General features: G+C 39.2%; 2 long non-coding RNA genes across 2 annotated transcripts; both read left to right on the top strand.

Annotated features, from left to right (window-relative positions):
- The first annotated feature begins 5,702 nt into the window (after positions 1 to 5,702).
- LOC121841830 lies at positions 5,703 to 6,848 on the top strand. Its single transcript, XR_006080782.1, has 4 exons — positions 5,703 to 5,788; positions 5,872 to 5,940; positions 6,145 to 6,189; positions 6,491 to 6,848. It is a non-coding gene; the product is annotated as an uncharacterized LOC121841830 (long non-coding RNA).
- A 3,787-nt stretch (positions 6,849 to 10,635) lies between these two features.
- On the top strand, positions 10,636 to 14,042 carry LOC112231683. Its single transcript, XR_002950500.1, has 5 exons — positions 10,636 to 10,807; positions 11,252 to 11,384; positions 11,767 to 11,838; positions 12,006 to 12,050; positions 12,187 to 14,042. It is a non-coding gene; the product is annotated as an uncharacterized LOC112231683 (long non-coding RNA).
- The last annotated feature ends 3,726 nt before the right edge of the window (positions 14,043 to 17,768 follow it).

The raw sequence follows: 17,768 nt of genomic DNA, 5'->3' as shown, positions 1-17,768 counted from the left end.
ACACATCCGGTGGATAGAGAGCCGTTTATTATGTTCAACATAGGAGGGCCAAGCACAGGAAGCAGCTCTTTCAGTAGTTTAGTTGGAATAGGGTCCAGTATGCAGCTTGAAGGTTTAGAGGCCATGATTATTTTCATCATTGTGTCAAGAGATATAGTACTAAAACACTTGAGCGTCTCTCTTGATCCTAGGTCCTGGGAGAGTTGTGCATACTCAGGACAACTGAGCTTTGAAGGAATATGCAGATTTAAAGAGGAGTCCGTAATTTGCTTTCTAATAATCATAATCTTTTCCTCAAAGAAGTTCATGAATTTATCACTGCTAAAGTGAAAATCATCCTCTCTTGGGGAATGCTGCTTTTTAGTTAGCTTTGCGACAGTATCAAAAAGGAATTTCGGATTGTTCTTATTTTCCTCAATTAAGTTAGAAAAATAGGATGATCGAGCAGCAGTAAGGGCTCTACGGTACTGCACGGTACTGTCTTTCCAAGCTAGTCGGAAGACTTCCAGTTTGGTGTGGCGCCATTTCCGTTCCAATTTTCTGGAAGCTTGCTTCAGAGCTTGAGTAAATGAGGGATACAAAGTGTACTGAAAGCAGTTGCTTCGAAACAGGAGTGGCTTCAGAGTTTAAGCAAATAACATCCCATCATGCTTAGGGTCATGTATAAAAATTCTGGGCAAGCCATTACTTCTGCCATTATTTCGTCTACCATGGCTATGCCCCGATAGTATGATAATGCCCCCATTCACATAGCGCTAGTGCATAGGCCTATTTATTTCTGCAGCTACACACTCACTCATCACAAATTGTAAGCAAGCTAGTTACATTGCCACCTAGCTCCCAAAAACTCTAGGAGACATTCTGCCTTCTCCCTACAGTTTTCATCCATTAGCTTCACCTATGACTGGTTCACGTGAACAACAATCCCGATGTTTTAACGTTTAGAATCGTCAATAACCATTGCTTTTGATACGGCTTTCAAAACATATGGCCCTTATCTCTTATCAGCGAGAAATAATCTTTAGAGAAAAAATATACACTTACTGTAGCAGTTTTGCCCAGATCCATAAAGCTAAGGGGCCTCCATCCGACAAAACCACACTTCTGATACACTTCCGAGTTACAGTTACACAAAGTCGTTTGGCGCATGCTTGATATAGGACAGGTGCTCGGTTGACTTTTGTCTTCCGTCTGTTTTCTGTAAACAAGCGCTGTAACATGAGGACACTAACTCTAACCCTATCTAGGTGTGTATAAATCTAACCTTGTGTTAAAAAAAAGCATATCACTCATATGCTTCCAAAATCACACAGCAAGCGACTCGTGTTAACGTTCAGATTGAGTGTTGGGGCTCTCAACAAAACTCACCCATACAGAAGACACCTTCGTCCAATGACTCTTATGTATAATGTAATGGGACTGAGTAATGATCAAGGGTAATTGCCTCCTTAAGACATGATTGACATCGGGAAAAGAGGGTGGGCTATCAGTTGAACATTGATGTTGATGATTGATGTAAATCTGCTAGTTAGCTAGCATGATTCTTTTTTACTGATTGTGATTGATCTTAAATGCTCTTAAATTATAACTTCCTAATATAATATGCATATAAGGAAGGGATGCAGTTGGGTCAGAGCAAGGGTTATTGATGTAGTCACTCCTCTCTGTCTTTCTGCTTTTCTCTGCTGCACTTATTTGTAGGGCCTGCTCTAGCCTTTTGGGACGAGATTTGGTTGAAGGGCCCCCCACCTCACTACAAAACGTTTTTGAAAAATCTAAGTTTTAAAAGTTCATTTACTGCAATTCTACACATTTTGCCATGAGGTGGATACATTTTTTTTCACTTTTTCACTAATAATTTTACCACGGGGCAGAGATTAAAAAAAAATATATATAAAAAAAAAATATATATATATATATAATTGTTTTACAGCAAATTTCCTGCAAGTCTACCCATTTTGCCATGGTGTGGAGAGACATTTTTGCAGTTTGGGAAATCTGAAGTGGTAACTTTGGATATTTTCTGTGCTAATACTTTTGACGTGCTAAAACTTTTCAGTCTACGTTTCATTCCCCGTCATGGCATTGTTTATTAAACAGAAACACCTGCAACGTTTTTCCTCTTCACGAGTCACGACTGAGCTGAGCCATATAGGTAATCTTTGGCAAATTAAAATAGGGGGTGCAAATGTTTTTACACCTACACTTTTTTTTCCCAGCAAATGATCATAATCAACTGGCTCATTTGTTAAGTTTCACATATAGTTTTGCTAGTTTGCATAAAATATATATATATGACCATTGCATTTTGGAAAACCGCTCCCCCAAGATGAATGGTTTTGACCACCCTCCACTGCTTTGATGGTGCAGCTATAATTCCCAAGTGTCTATCCTATAATGAAAAGGCACCTGCAGAATGAAAATTCCACAAACATGTTTGTCTATTTTGTGCTTTTATTACATTTGTATTGGTGTTTAGTTTCGTGTCTGATGAGCTCAGGGTGTTGTTGCATAAGTTTGCGGCGGGCATCATAAGCAAAGTCATTGTATGCTATTATTTCACTTCCCCTAGCTTGGAGAACCATGGCATGAGCACAGGGCTGACTTGGCATTGCTGTGGCACAGCTGTTCATCTGGCGGCAGCCTACTGTACCTGAAGTTGCACCGTGTCCATTATAATGTAGAGAAACACATCTCTAGTTCAAACCGTTCAATAGTTAGACTATCCATATTACCATTGCTTCATCTTATTCTTTCTATTTTTATGGTAATTTATGGAACATGACAAAACTTTAACAATAGATGGCAAGGTCAAATATACTGGTTTCCCCTATCCATCTGTGGTGAAGTTTTCCCTAAATGCTTATGACAAATTCAGCAATAGCCTAGCCAGCTGGCTAATTTTTAAATACGCTGTAGCAACAACAGATTACATTAGCTATGTATGCTTAACATGCTAGCGAGCTAAACTGACAGCTGTCAGTATCCTACTTGTTGTTATTTCTCCACTCCACGTGGAAATCAACAGAATGTTCCCACCCCTAATTCGTGATTATGTATTAGCATCCGGTTTCATTCATGAGGTGGAACCTGGAAGAGAATTTCCGCCTTGGAGGTGGAACCTAAAAGATAATTTCCGCTATAGGACAGAAATCGCTTAGAAATAGGGGCGGCATTGCCCTCTGGTGGGGGCCTTTTAAGCAAAATTACATGTTAATACGATCTGAATAAAATTGACTAACAAAATCAATGGGGACCCCCTGGAAGTCAGGGCCCCTGGGCACATGTCATATGTGCCCGGTCAGTATTCGGCCATGATTACTATTACTTATGTTTAGATTGCTGGCTAGACTAACTACCAGTCAAAACATGTACATGGCTAATTGTCAAGAGAAAAAGTGCTGATGCACAATACCATTTTGAAATTGCACCTGATGTATTTTACCCAACCAGACCGAATATCAATGATGATGTAAAGCAAGTGTTGATCAAATGTTATGCTGCTGTGGCGCTACTGTTGATATTTCAACTACTGTAGGTAGCTACACACACTTGACCGGTGTCCGCATCTCACGCCATGCATGTTTGGATACCTGCCGTGCGCAATCTCAGTTAAGGAAAGACTGGAAACAAGCGCAACCAGGCCCGCGCGAGTTCTGTACAGGGCAGACCAACAGGCGCAACCAAAGGACGGGGTTTGGAGTGGGGATATTGACAACGTCACAACAACTTGTGGGCAATGGTTCAGAACAACAATGACAAAAATGATACCACCACCCAAAAGGGTACTTGGCAAGTGGGAGGTCAAAGGGGCATGTGCTGGGCACAGGTTGACTCCTACTGTTTCTGTGCACGAACCTGACTGAATGGTTTGATGAGCATGAAAATGGTGTAAACCATATGCATGGCTGCCTCAGTCACCAGATCTTAACCCAATTGAACACTTATGGGAGATTCTGAGCAGCACCTAAGACAGTGTTTTCCATCAACAAAATACCTAAATGGTGTAATTTCTAGTGGAGGTGTTCCAGACACTAGAATCTATGCCAAGGTGCATTGAAGCTGTTCTGGCTCATGGTGGCCCAACACTCAATTATGATACTTTATGTTTCCTTTATTTTGGCAGTTACCTGTACAGTATGTGGATATTCTGAGATATGATTCTATGTGTGGTGTGTAAATCAACATGACATTGAATGAGAAAGAAAAACTGCAGTTTTCTTTCCTATTTAGGCTGGTTCCATTCTGCCCTCCCTGCCACAGTTTAAATCAAATCAGCTCCGTCAACTACTACTTACCATGTTTGCTGCCCCTTCCCCAGCCCCTGCACCAACCGCAACTGGTGATGTTACAGTTTTTACAGATGTTACACCCAGCACTTATTAATTTCATGTCTCAACATTTACAGTGAATTCATACAATTTTCAGAACCCTTGACCTTTCCCACATTTTCTTACTGTACAACCTTATATTAAAATGGATTTATTTTTAAATTCCCTCCTCATACTACACACAATACCACATAATGACAAAGCCAAAAACAGTTTTTTTTTAATGTTTGCAAAAAGAATAATATATATATATATATATATATATATATACATATATATATATACACATATATATATATATATATATATGTATATCACATTTACATAAATATTCAGACCCTTTACTCAGTACTTTGTTGAAGCACCTTTGGCCGCGATTACAGCCTGGAGTCTTCTTGAGTATGACGCTACAAGCACCTGCATTTGGGGAGTTTCTAACATTCTTCTCTGTATATCCTCTCAAGCTCTGTCAGCCTATGGGACCTTATAGACAGGTGTGTGCCTTTCAAAATGATGTCCAATGAAAAATGTTGAAAAAAAAGTGTTTTGCTTTGTCATTATGGGGTAGACTGATGAGGGATAAACAAAATTTTTTTTTGAATAAGGCTGTAACGTTAAAAAAATGTGGAAAAAGTTAAGGGTCTGAGTACTTTTCAGTATTAAACTCCCACTACATAAGATAAAATGGATCTTTATATTAATTAATGTACTTTTCTGTCTATCAGAAAAAGTACGTCGCTTGATATCCTGCATCACACAGAATGTTCACACACTCCACCATTCAGCACTCTTTGGAAATCTACACTTTACACCATGATTTGTAATTCTTTATGCATTTCTGTTCAATCAACAAATTATTATTTCAAGCTCAATTGTATGTCCCTCCATTCCTCTGAAGAATGCTAATAATGTTTGTGGAAATTAAAATTAAGTGTTGTACATTGCATTGCATAACTGAGAAATATAAATGAAGTGTGGTACGTTAGCTATATTGCATAAAATCAAGTTGTACATTACAATTTGAAACAATATGTTATCAATAAATGTAGCATTTGTTAAACCTAGTGAATACACAACGTACGTTGCATGATGTGTTAATTTAGCCTCCGCAATCCACAAAAACCAGGTGAATTAATCATTTACAGTTTCAAAACTTTTGAACAGCCAGTTTCTTAATACTGATGAGACATTGTTGTTTGTGGGGACTGTGGATATATGTATTTTTAGGATTACCCACCAAATCTCTCTCTCCCTATTTTCATCACATTTGACATCTTTAGGACACGCATTGGATGACAGCAATATCCCTTAAAGCTCATTGGTTGACTGAATGCTCAGTGGTTGACTGTGAACTAAAACGGTCTATAAAAAGCACATTCTAGCTGTTCAGTTGCAATACAGCATCAGTGTTTCATCTTTAATACCAACTTTCTAACCCTTTTACATCACTTGAACAGGTAAGAGCTTCAAAGAATAATGTTGTGGAGTTTAGTCATGCGTGTCTAGCTTTGAATTCACTGTATGTCTTTTTCATTTCAAGAATTCCATGGTGACCATGAAACTACTATTCCTAGTGATGTGCCTGATTGGACTTTGTTCTTCCATTCCTGTAAGAATTCTTGAAATACAACATCAAACCTGCAATTTACACATCAATACATCAAGAGATTTCTCCTTCCACATATTGTATTGCAATGGAATGAGTAAAAATCTGATTTTTTCCCCCAATATGATGAGCTTAAATTCACACTTTGAGTGTTGATCACTTTATACTGTAATATCCTTCATCCTGTGATTTTGTTTGTGTGTGCAGGTGTCTGAGGAACATTATCGAGAGGAGCGCTCAGCTAGCGATGAGGTGTAGTAATATTTAGCACCATATATTGGTATCTATTAGGTATTCTATCTATTAGAGTACTATAGTATCGGCTACTATTTGAATATGATTACTAGTATATTTGAATCCAGAACTTCCCTGTAACTCTCTCTCTCTCTCTCTCTCTCTCTCTCTCTCTCTCTCTCTCTCTCTCTCTCTCTCTCTCTCTCTCTCTCTCTCTCTCTCTCTCTCTCTCTCTCTCTCTCTCTCTCTCTCTCTCTCTCTCTCTCTCTCTCTCTCTCTCTCTCTCTCTCTCTCTCTCTCTCTCTCTCTCTCTCTCTAGATGTTCAGGGGTAATGGGCATGGTTTGGGAGGGTTTTACCACTATCAGCCACCACAGTACCCATCATACTTCCCTTATGCCCAGCCTCCCCAAAGTAACTCCGCCCTGATGGCCCTCCTGCCCTTCCTATTTGCCAGACTCGCTGCCACTCCTGTAGCAACTCCTGCTGCAGCTCCCGCCCCAGCTGCCTCTGCCACACCGGCCCCAGCAGCGGGTGGAAAATGAGATGGGCGTCGCCAGAGGAACCAGAGAGAAAACTCTGACTCCCATGTCTCCACCTTGTTTACTTAAATTATGTTGATATTAGCTGCTGTTCAAAGCTGATTATTCCATTATCAATAAATTAATTACGTTTTAAGATCCGTCATTATGTATATGTTTGTCTGTTGTGTTCTGTTTAATTTACAGAAAGGGGCAATTCTATTTGTGATGCTTTCAAAACAGGAGTGAAACTTCTCTAACATAAGGTGGAAGGCTCTACAAGTCCAAATACAAGTATGAAATCCCCAAAACGCCTGAAGTCATTATCAATTGCAGGCTATTTGGTGTTTCCAAAAAGGGGTCATAACCCACCACCAAATTGTCTTGCATTGCAGATAACAAAATATGTTGTTGTCTATTTGGTAGCTAATAACAATACCATTTTGAAAGACACTTTCTCTAGCACTGAGAAAGTAACAACATTTAATATTAGCACAGTATACAATTTCCCCGCTTATAACAAGCCTTTAACATGTTGATTTTTGTATCGTTTCTGATTTGAATTCAATCAATATCCGACGTTCTACAGTAAATTCCTAAAATATTGTGATTTGATATAAAAACCCACTCAAATGTGATTGCATGCTTTCTGACAGTTGCAATAAACACTTTTTATACCATTGGACTGTATATACAGAGCATTTTTCCACATTTTGTTAAATTACAGCCTTAATCTAAAATTGGATTAAAAAATAAAATCCCTCACCAATCTACACACAACACCCCATATGACAAAGCAAAAACCAGTTTATAGAATTTTTTGCAAATTTATTTAAAAAAAAAAGAAGTGAAATATCACACTTACATAAGTATTCAGACAATTTGTTCAGTACCTTGTTGAAGCACCTTTGGCAGTGATTACAGCCTTGAGTCTTCTTCGGTATGACGCTACAAGCTTGGCACACTTGTATTTGGGGGGTTTCTCCCATTCTTCTCTGCAGATCCGCTCAAGTTATGTCAGGTTGGATGGGGAGCGTCACTGCACAGCTATTTTCAGGTCTCTTCAGATTTGTTTGATCGGGTTCAAGTTCGGGCTCTGGCTGGGCCACTCACAGATATTCAGAGACATTCATTGTCCCGAGCCACTCCTGAGTTGTCTTGGCTGTGTGCTTAGGATCGTTGTCCTGCTGGAAGATGAACCTTCGCCCCCAGTCTGATGTCCTGACCGCTCTGGAGCAGGTTTTCATCAAGGATCTCTCTGTACTGTACTCCGTTCATGTTTCCCTTGATCCTGACTAGTCTCCCTTCTGCTGAAAAACATACCCACAGCATGACGCTGCCACTACCATGCTTTACCTTAGAGATGGTGCAAAGAGTACAATCTTGGTTTCATCAGACCAGAGGACGTTGTTTCTCATGGTCTGAGAGTCATTTAGGTGCCTTTATGCAAACTCCAAGTGGGCTGTCATGTGCCTTTTACTGAGGAGTGGCTTCCGTCTGGCCGCTACCATAACGGCCTGATTGGTGGAGTGCTGAAGAGATGGTTGTCCTTCTGGAAGGTTCTCCCATCTCCACAGAGGAACTCTGGAGCTGTGTCAGAGTGACCATCGGGTTCCTGGTCACCTCTTTGACCAAGGCCCTTCTCCACGATTGCCCAGTTTTGCCGGGCGGCCAGCTTTAGGAAGAGTCTTGGTGGCTTCTGCTTCTGCAAAGACTTGGTCGGGACCCAGCCCCTGCAGCACTGGCCCCTGTAGCACCGGTCCCTGCAGCTCCGGTCCCTGCAGCACCGGTACCTGCAGCACCAGTCCCTCCAGCACCGGCCCCTGTAGCACCAGTCCCTCCAGCACCGGCCCCTGTAGCACCGGTACCTGCAGCACTGGCTCCTGTATCACCGGTACCTGTAGCACTGGCCCCTGTAGCACCGGTACCTGCAGCACCAGTCCCAGCTCCAGCCCCAGCTCCAGCTGGTCGCTGAGAAAGGACATGAATCAAAAACTTCAACTCAACAAGAGCAAGCTATGGTTGATGAAATGACCAGAACATTAACAGACAATAAGTACTGTAATAGCTGTCTTCAGCATTTTGCTTGAGTTTCCCTTTAATTTACCTGCTGTCTGTCTGTCTGCAATGCAATAAAGAGGATTTGAAATGGCATATGTCCCCTCCTGCACACTTTCTTTTGCCTGAGAAATTTGATTTTGAATACAAACATAATGCAGTTAGGGAATTTGTTCAGTCAGAGCTGGTTGTTTGAACATATGTGGTATGTTTTTTACTTTTACAAACAAGAATCTGTTCTTAATTGACTTACCTTCATAAATAAAGGTTACAATAATAAAAACCTCTGCTTTGATTATGCTGCAGCAGCTCCAAAGCTGATGTCTGCCAACTTGCCTTTTTAGTTGACTTTCTCCTTCACTCTCTCTCCTCATTAATAAGTTAATGATTAAAAAAAATGTCTGTCTCCTGACATTGTAATACATTTGGTCTCCAGTCTATGGGCTACAGAAAACCACATAGGCTACAACTCTTTCTACCGTAGGCTACATCATTTATGTGAAATTAATTTGATGGAGTGTTGGTGGAGCGCAGCTGCACTGTGTCTCTCCAACAGCACCCTGGAGAGGCGTGCTGGGCATGGACAAGCCTTTGGCAAAGTTGACACTGCTTATCATGGGGCGGCATCGTCGCTCACCTAAATATCCCTCATGCCCCCGAGTGAGAGAAGTTATCATTGTTTTGGAGCAAAATAATGTGGTGTTATGTATTGTTGGAGGTGCATCTTGGTCAGTTTACCTCGGAAAATGCTGCTCTCATCAAACTACCGCTCTAGGCAGCTGGCTAATCCTGCTTAATTTGCGGGCCGGCTGTGGGGCCTAATCATAGAATTATATTTAGAATTCCTATTAATTCAATAGCATCTCTGTGGACCTAGTCATAAAGATTAGCCATTTTTCCTTTTTAAATGTATTACCTTTTATTGTGGCATAAATGCAAACGAACATGATGTTTTCATCTGACTGTCAAACACAGGAGGCTGCTGAGGGGAGAACGGCTTCAAATCATGTCTGGAACGGGGCAAACGGAATGGCATCAAACACCAGGAAACCATGTGTTTGATGTATTTACCGTTCCACAACTTCCACCCCAGTCATTACCATGAGCCTGTTCTCTCCAATTAAGCTGCCACCTGTGCTGTCAAACAATCACATCAAAGGGCTCCTTTTTCTAGGCTTACGTTTTACCAGTACGGAGTACCCTCATGACTTATTTTGCCGGTACGTATTACTGGGCCATACATCCTTACTTTCACCCCTGAATATATTTGCATCACTGGACATCTAGCTAAATGGAGGAGGAAAAAAAGAGGGGCAGTGTGTGAGAGAGAGAAAGGGGTGGGGCTTGAGAGAATACGAGTAACAAATGATTTAAATCTGAGGATGAGCATCTTGTTTTGTCTGTTGATGTTTCTCAATTATATTTGGTGACTGTGAACAATACTTGTGAACAATATTGGAGTTATGTTTTAAACATTTAAACATGTTTGAAATCACAGTCACATTGTGATGAGTAAAGTAGGATAAAGATCCAAAGGCCAAATTCAATGGTCAAACATTAAAATCATTCAATGGTTGAAATCAATAAAAGCTTTGACATAATATAGTATAATGTTACTCCACTGCTTATTTTACTGGGTAGCTTATTATGAGCAAGTAAATAAGTCACTGGGTTACAGTTACTGTACCTGGATACAGTACAGGACATATTCATACAAGGACAAGGTAAGGATTGCATCAAGGCAAGATTAAAAACATATTTCTGTTTCAGTCTGTACATGGATACTGAAGTGTTGCAAGTGGCCCACGTGAGTGTTGCCGTAATCTCTCAATGAAGACACAGACTCACAGTCAGTGTCTTCATCAAGTTACCACTCGTTCTGCACTTGTTCTTGCAGGAGGTGCTTGGTTATACTGAAAGTAAGATTGTTCTTCTTCAGGAGATTTTACTCTCAAAGTTACCAGCACGTCGACGAAGAAAACATAGAGACAAATAAAAGATAGATTTAAAGAACAATATAAGAAAATCAAAGGGTCCAATATGTCTGTTCCACCACAGGTAAGTGGTAATCTAACTATGCAGCTGATACTGTACTTGAGCACTAAATCAAGCCACTTCTGTGTGATGAATAGGTATTGAAGGAATTTCAATTTCAAGCCATGAGTGACACCATGCGGTTGAAGGTAATACCTCACCTGGTGTGTGTGTTTTTTTTTCCGGTGTGTGTGTGTGTGTGTGTTTGTGTGTATACTTTTTGACAGAGAATGACACTGTGTGTCATCTATTCATTCTTTCTTAATTCAGAGCCCATTACAATGGATTAAGCATATAATGCCAGAGTAATACTATTGAGACAGTGATATTGGGAAATAATTTGCATGACCTCCAGACACAGTATTAACCCTCTCAGTCTCGTCAAGATCAACAAAAGGCTAATATTGATTAATGAGTCTAATAAGTAGATCATGATTGTTTACATTGCAAATCTGCGTATTTATGTAGAGGTTGCCATGAGACAAACTACATCCGAAATGAGGCAAGAGTGAAGTTACAGGAACACAACAATTAATAATGAAGACATGCCTGTTCTATCGCTAATGGAATTTCCCTAAAGTACCTGTTTCGAGGAGTCAAGGTAAAGTCAATTCAATTGTAAAGGTGAATTAAATTCCATAACTGTTCATGAAAAGCTTATTTAGATTGACATTTGAGTAATTTAGCAGATGCTCTTATACAGAGCTATGTACAGTTAGTGCATTCACCTTATGATAGCTGTGTAGGACAACCACATATCACAGTCATAGTGTGTACATTTTTCCTCAGTAAAGTAGCTATGAGCAAAGTCAGAGTTAGCAAGGGGGGTTTAAGTGCGAGTGTTGGTTCTTTTTTTTATGTCAAATTGAAATTATCATGGGAAAATATAAAGAAGACATTGTATAAAATTATACAAAAGTGTACGGATATATGTTAACGATACACTAGGAAATAAGGACATTGATTCATTTATTCATTTGTAGGTCTGGAAGTCTGCTTTCATGATGACATTTGCTATACTTGCCATAATGCTTTTGGTTACTGTGCCTGAAACTGTAAGTGCAAAATGAACTCATCATAATATCCAAGTATATTTTTGTAATTTCAAAGTACACCAACATTTTGTTCAGAATGATCAATTTAAGCAATTACAAATGTGAGTTTCAACCTGAATAATAAATTGATATGTTTGATGTTTGATGAGGTTGAATCCTTTTTACAGCACTCTGGCCGTCACTATCATGGAAGCTACTCTGACAGTGATGAGGTAAGGGTTTATTTACATTTCTTAAACATAGCTATTTTAGTATATCCTGTCTGTTGTGTTTTTTTGTGTGATCAAATTTGTATATATTTTTTTTGTTATATGGTGATACAGTAACTCTGTCTTGTGTTTTTGTTAGAGGTTCTATCTTGCCCCGATCCCAACATTTCACTGGTATCAACCGAGGCCAGTGCCACCCCGACTTCAGTTCCCTCTCTGGCCCTTTTTCCCTGGGTTACTGCCCCAGCCGGCCCCTGCTCCTATCCCAGCACCAAGGCCTGGACCAAGTCCGGGCCAGACCACCACTGCCCCTGCCACAACTAGTAAAAGGGGAGATAACGGATAAACAGGACCCATCTCAGAACCGGACCAATACCAACCCAATGGATCTTCTTTTGGACTATATGTTTTTATACTAAAATCACAATGGTACATTCAATAACAACATATTATACTTTATTCATAAAATATTCTGGGTGAAATGGTGTATATTTTGGTTTCATGTTTTGTTTAATGTTCATTTTTGTTTATTGAATTTCATTCAGCTGTATTAATCATACTTTATTATTTGTGCATTTCTATATATTTGCTGTTTTGTTAACTGTTCACTGGAATATGATTTTCTGGTTCATCTTATTGTCTTTGTGTGGATTCATGTTGAAGATTTGCTTTTCTTAATATGTGTACATCTCAATGCATATAATGGTATCTTTTTATACACTGTATTATTTTTATATTTTCCTACGATCATTTACATTTGACATCAACATTTTATTTTGTGACAGCCATAAAGGTGTGGACTATATGAGTCAATGTAATCATAAGCTTAAAGGCTACTGGGTGGGTCTGGTGTTTTGTCTGATCTCACACAGGATTATACACCTGTGTGTTGGCAACACCCCTGGATTAGACCTACAGCATGGACACACACCAATATCATTGGATTAACAGAGATTAGGTCTAAACTCACTGTTGATGCTGTAATACCTTCTTGTCATGACTCAGATGTCTCGTTCTGCAATGGCTGATGGCAGAAGCAAGATAGCCTACACCTTAGTCAGCATTAAATGCTAATCATTCTTCTTACAGTAAACTCAAGCACACTGGTATTCTAGAATATCAACAACAACAATCTTAAAGGCGCAGTGCAGTCAAACTCAAACTCAATTTTACTGTGTTTTATATTTCCACACTATGATTTTGGAATAATACTGTGAAATTGTGAAAATTATGATGATGTCCTTTTAGTGAAAAAGCTGTTTGAAAAGACCACCTGAAATTTCTGCCTGTTTTGGTGGGATAGAGGTTTGCCATGCCTGGTGACATCAGCAGGTGGTAAATTACTGAATAGAAAATAAGAAAGAGAGTTCCATACGTCTCTGCCAATAACAGCTAGTTTTCAGGTTCTCCTCCACGCTCAGACCACTCCAAGACAGTCCTAGCTAAATTCTTTCTGGAGAAATTGCTCTTTGCGAGGAAGCAATTTTTATTGAAAGAAATCACAGTAAAGTCATTATTTGTTACCCATAAATGATTTGATTATTGAGATAACAATGCCTGCATTGGATGTTTAAAATACTCCACAATCAATTTAGGCTAAAGGATCTTAAATAGACTCATAACTCTGCTTAACCCTGATGAACATCTTGACAGAAACGTGATAAGATCTAATTAATTGTTTTTAGAGAATTCTAGAAATACCAGTGTCCTAGAGTTGCTTTTCAACTACTGTATATAGTGTACGTTTTTCCTCCATGCACCTGAAACTATGTAAGGAGTGCAGACTACCCTCTTTCTTGCTTATGACTTTCAGTGATGTCCGTATGTTAAATCAAAGTATGATCAAGTGTAATCAATACCATGATCAGAAACAGACGATATAGTGACTTCATGTCTTATTAAGGCCAGGCACCAAAGGCTGAAATTACATTTTTGCATTTACCTTGATTTTTTATTTTGGTCCGAAAAGTAAATATAAAAATGTCAAAAACTTGATGAAAGTGTATATCTTCTTTAGTTTAATGTACTGCCGTCATCAACATTTTTAGAATTTTTTTTGCCACAATTTTGAGGTCAACAATGATTTAATACAATAGACACTTGTTCATCGGCTAGTTAAAACTTGGCAGTTATTTCATATTCAAGCGCTGGGGAGATGAAGGCTAGATAGACATTTCTAATGACTGATCTCCAAGTTCAGCCATGATTGTTGCAGAAAAGCCTCCTTTGACGACATTTTTTTTTACATACATAAATAATTTGAATTAGATATAATTTCAAAGCCCATTTCATAGAGAATGTTACAAACTGCACCAGTGTTTCCTCTGGAAAAAATATGTACTGTAGCATTGGGGAAAAGGATTGGGAGGGAAAGGTAACATGGTAAAAAGGTAAATGGTAAATGTTTTATTACCATAGCATTATTGTATGTTCTCTATATTTATGTAATTGAAAATGTATAAATTGACACATCATGTGGACAAAATCTAAATGACACCTACCTTATTGTATGGCCTTCCTCTTGCATTTCAAAGACGATGGAACAAAAAAAAAGAAAAGGCCTGTTTCTTTTGTATGATCTTTTACCAGATTTAACGTGTTATATTCTCCTACATTAATTTCACATTTCCACAAATTTCAATGTGTTTCAATTCAAATGGTACCAGGAATATGCATATCCTTGCTTCAGATCCTGAGCTACAGGCAGATAGATTTCGGTGTGTAATTTTATATATATATATATTTCAATTTTAAAACACAATACAACCACATATATGGACACAGTACAATGCCATTAGAATCATTGAGGATGACACAAAAAAGGTTTAAAAAAAATATATATATAGATATTTCCATTGTGGTCTTCATGAAAATACATGAAAACTAAATATACACAAGATTATAACATGAAAACAAAAAAACTAAATATATATATATATCTCATCAGTAAGGAGGAAATCATAAAAAATGAATAAAATAGATTACCATGTAACATTAATTGAAAACAATTATACTTTCTCTAAGCTTATGCAGTTTTAAAGCATTTTGCCCATAAACCATTTCTTAAGGTTCATCTCTCTAGCGTAGCATGCAGATCACATGGGTTCAAACCCAGTCAGACACAAAGACATTTATCTGCTCTTCATGACTAGTTTGTCTCAACTTCTGGGTCACAGACGCACACAAACACACTTCCCCCAGATTGTGGTCAGGATTTATTGTGGCAAATCTGTCTTCAAGCGGAATAGTAACATTTTGATGATATCATACATGTACCCTGTAATCAAAGTTGTTTGTTGTGAGTAGCTTTGTGTGTACACATTTTTAATTAACTTCTTATGGCTGCAGGGGCAGTATTGTCATGTCTGTCATAACGAGGAGACCAAGGCGCAGCGTGATAAGAATACATTCTTCTTTTAATTTAAACAAAGAAAACTTAACAAACTAACAAAATGCTACAATAACAAGTGCTGACAGGCCTGAAGTCTTCAATAAAGACTTAAAGGTTGAGACCGAGTCTGCGTCTCTCACATGGATAGGCAGACCATTCCATAAAAATGTACAGTGGGGCAAAAAAGTATTTAGTCAGCCATCAACTGTGCAAGTTCTTCCACTTAAAAAGATGAGAGAGGCCTGTAATTTTCATCATAGGTACACTTCAACTATGACAGACAGAATGAGAAAAAAAATCCAGAAAATCACATTGTAGGATTTTTTATGAATTTATTTGCAAATTATGGTGGAAAATAAGTATTTGGTCACCTACAAACAAGTAAGATTTCTGTCTCTCACAGACCTGTAACTTCTTATTCAAGAGGCTCCTCTGTCCTCCACTCGTTACCTGTATTACAGTTTTTTCCAACTGCTTACACACAAAATCTTTTCATGTCACACAATTTTTGAAACCTCTCACTCAAAGTGCAAAACTACACACCAAATATCCAAAACCATAAGCTATTTCTCAGCCTTTGACTCAGTTATCAATTGCATAAAACACTTTTTTCAAAACACTACACACAATTCTCTACCCAAAACACAAAAATCTAACAGGAAGTGACTTGCTTTCCTTTTCCAAACACAACCAATCAAAATGCTACAATTATTCACCAGGTCACACACACACTCCTCACATGTGCAAACACTAATAGCTTAACTGATCACTTACCAATCACTGCTTTACTGTAGTATAGGCCTATAAATAAGTCAAAGGTCAGATTACCTGTTTTGAACAATGGATGCCAACAATGGACAGAGAGCAAGAGGAGTAGGAGGGAGAGGAAGAGGAAGAGGAAGAGGAGGACGGGGGAAAAGAAGAGAAGGAAGGAGAGCCATCTATGATGAGATTAGGGCAACACTTGTTGATCATGCGATCAACCACGGTTTGACCATGAGAGAGGCTGGACTGAGAGTCCAGCCCAACTTGAGTCGATTTACAGTGGCGTCCATAATTCGAACCTTCAGAAATGAGAACAGGTATGCAACTATAGCCATCCATTTACTGCACTGCAATGAATGAATGAGGTTGGTTATCATGCTGTACTACATTTGTTTGTACATTGTTTACCGTTCCTATGCTGAACACATACTGTGTTTGAATTCTGTACAGAGTGGAAAGGCAAAGACATATTGGAGGACGAGGACGCTTGTTTACGTATGTGCAAGAAACTGTAATTATAAATATGGTTTTGGCCAACAATGCAATTAGGATTCGGGAGATAAGAGAGCATATCTTTAATAATGACACCATATTTAACAACATCAATGCTGTAAGCCTCTCGACCATACAACGATTCCCCCAACGGCACCGAGTGACGATGAAACAACTTTACAAGGTGCCATTTGAGAGAAACTCTGACAGAGTCAAGAATATGCAACATGACTTTGTAGAGGTATGTATGCAACACTACTTCCAGTACTTCAGACATACCATATTTACTCATCTGTATATCCTTTTGTCTGTTACAGAGAGTATTGGAGCTGGATGCCCATGTAATTCGCCATTAATTTATTTATGTGGATGAGGTTGGCTTCAACCTCACCAAAACCAGGCACCGCAGAAGAAATGTAATAGGACAGAGGGCAATTACCAATGTCCCTGGACAACGTGGGGATAATATAACTGTGTGCTGCCATCACTCAAAACGGGGTTCTCCATCACAATGTCACACTGGGTCCGTACAACGCCGGCCATATGCTCACTTTTCTGGATGCAATTTACACAATGCTTGTCCCTGATCCAGATCAGGAGCCTGCTAGATTTGTCGTTTTTATGGGACAATGTTAGTTTTCACCGGGCTGTTCTGGTCCAAAACTGGTTTGCCACCCATCCACAATTTGTAGTTTTGTACCTACCCCCATATTCACCTTTTCTAAATCCCATAGAGGAATTCTTCTCAGCCTGGCGCTGGAAAGTGTATGATCGTCAACCCTATGCCCGCATGCCGCTTCTACAGGCAATGGAGGACGCATGTGGGGACATAGAGGTTGCCTCTGTCCAAGGTTGGATACGCCATGCTAGGAGATACTTCCCTCGATGTTTGGCAAGAGAAAACGTATCTTGTGATGTGGACAAAGTATTGTGGCCAGACCCAGGCCGGAGAAGAGATGAAGGGTAGCTTAGCACTGGTGACTGCCCCCCCGGGACCCCACACACACAATTGTGTTCTTTACTGTATTCTAAAGAATATACTTTTGGTTTACATATGTTTATGGTTTTGTTGT

This window comes from Oncorhynchus tshawytscha, linkage group LG34, assembly GCF_018296145.1.
Source record: "Oncorhynchus tshawytscha isolate Ot180627B linkage group LG34, Otsh_v2.0, whole genome shotgun sequence".
In the NCBI taxonomy this organism is placed as follows: domain Eukaryota; kingdom Metazoa; phylum Chordata; class Actinopteri; order Salmoniformes; family Salmonidae; genus Oncorhynchus; species Oncorhynchus tshawytscha.
The sequence above is the reverse complement of the archived record's forward strand: the minus strand, read 5'-3'. Positions and strand labels throughout refer to the sequence as shown.